We start from the raw sequence: 2,289 nt of genomic DNA, 5'->3' as shown, positions 1-2,289 counted from the left end.
ACCCTTATGTCCCAAAGTTAAACTGAATTAGGAGCTAGTATACTTGAAAAACCATTGAATGAAATTTACACATTCCGGTAGTTACCATGACATAAAAGTAATCTTTTAATATTTAGGCTCAGCATGTGAAATATATCAGGTTGGCCTCTCCCTGCACTCTCTGAGTATTTAAAGAGGTAGAAACAGGAAAAGCCAGTATGCCAATGATCAGCTAAAATTATCCTCAGCATGACAAACAATGCCACAGACTGCTGTTATTATCCTGCCTGCTTGGGGTGGGAGTGGAGGAAGGAGGACAGCAAGAAATCACAGAAATTGACTCTTCTCTCAACCTCTGCTCTCCACCCAAAAAGCCTTCCAACCCTACCACAGTCTATGCTTGGCTGGAAGATTAAGAATGTGTCTTTGGCTTGGATTGCTTGGTGATACTTCTGCATACCCTAGACATGGCTAATTTTCAGTTCCTGAGCCCAACAGTGTGGCAGACAATCCAAAAACATGTGTTACGTGTCACGTGATCATATTTTCTGAATCAAAATTGGAAATACTAGTCTGACACATTGATCCAGCTGCACGTGGTCTAATAAGAGCACAGAATAGAGTGTTTTCATCAATCCTAAGATACACATAGTGTGATGGTTAATTTTATGTCAACTTGATAAGGCTAACAGAGGCCCAGAGAGCTAGTAAAACATAAATTCTGGGTGTGTCTGTGAGAGTATTAGCATTTGAAGAGATGAGCATTTACATCTGTAAAGACACTGACCTCACCACTGTGGGTGGACACCATCCCATCCTTGAGGACCTGAGTAGAGCGGAAAAAGTGGAGGAAAGGACAATTTGTTCTCACTGCTTGAGCTGGGACATCCATCTTCTCTGCCCTCAGACATCAGAGCTTCTGTTTCTTGGGCCTTCATCATCGACTTCCCTTGTTCTCAGGCCTTCAGGCACGAACTGGAGCTATACCACTGGCTTTCCTGGGCACCTCTAGCTTGCAAATGGCAGATTGTGAGACTTCTCAGCCTCCATAATCATTTGAGCCAATTCCTTATAATAAATCTCTCCTTATATATCTACATATATCCCATGAATATGGTGCTGTTTCTCTGGAGAACCTTGACTAATACACAGTTACTTTAACATCATTGAAATAAGACTATGTCTTACAATCAATAGCATATCAGTTGAACGGGTGGCATTTTTTTCTTTATGAGTAGTACAAAAAATAACAACGTCTTACAGTCAAAGTCATCTTAGATTCAATAAAATGTTTTTGACCCCAAGATTATCTCAGAAAGCCCAGGAAAATGATCTGGTTTTCTGTCCCGTTCAATAGACGTTTCCTTTATTCTCAAATCTTGCTATTTCTGTAATCCCAAACTGCATTTCAGCAGGAGGATGAGATGGTCAGCGTTATGCGTCAGCGTGGCAAGGCTCTAGTCCCTAGTCATTCAGTCAAACGCTAATCTGGATATTTTTGTGAATGTACTTTGTAGATGTGGTGAACATCTATGATCAGCAGTCTTTAAGTACAGGAAATTATCCTCCATAATCTGGGTGAGGCTGATCTAATCAGCTGAAGGATTTTTTTTTTTTTTTTTTTTTTAAGAACTGAGGTTTCCCTGAAAAAGAAAAGATTCTCTAACACCTGCTCCTGCTGGAGAGTTTCCAGCCAGCTCTTCCCGACAGCCTGCTGTACAGATTCGGGACGTGCCTCGCCAGCTCCCATAGTCACATATCCAATTTCTTACAGTAAAACAAATATCCTACAGTTCTTTTTCTCTATGGAAACCCTGATGATACAAACTGTCAATGGTATCCATTTTCTCCTTCTACTCTTTTCTTTCTTTTTTGTATTTAATTATTTGAAAAGGCAGTATATTCCCATGTTCTTTATAGTTATATAAAAGTACCCAGCGAAAATGTTTCTTTCCATTCCCTTCCCCATTCTCCCAGCTTCTACTCCACCACCACCTGTCATAAGTTACCACTATAATTACTTCTTTGTGAGTGATTTCAAAGTTTCTTATGCATAAGCAAATCAATACAGATATATATTCTTTCCTCTCCATCTACAACAGAGAAAAAAAGGTAGCCCATGATATATGATGCTCTATATCCTGCTTTTTTTTTATTTGTCTTTTGACTCTCTTAACGGCCCTCTGCCACAAAGAATTTCTTTATTTTTACCAATAACAATACATGGACATAAGGTGCTTTTGTATGAGAGTAATGTATTTGAGAAGTTTCAAGAAGGGAAATTCAAGAAGATACTATGAACCAGAAATG

This window comes from Propithecus coquereli, unplaced genomic scaffold (assembly GCF_000956105.1).
Source record: "Propithecus coquereli isolate 6110/MARCELLA unplaced genomic scaffold, Pcoq_1.0 Scaffold78, whole genome shotgun sequence".
NCBI classification, from domain to species: domain Eukaryota; kingdom Metazoa; phylum Chordata; class Mammalia; order Primates; family Indriidae; genus Propithecus; species Propithecus coquereli.
This window is presented reverse-complemented; position numbering follows the sequence as displayed.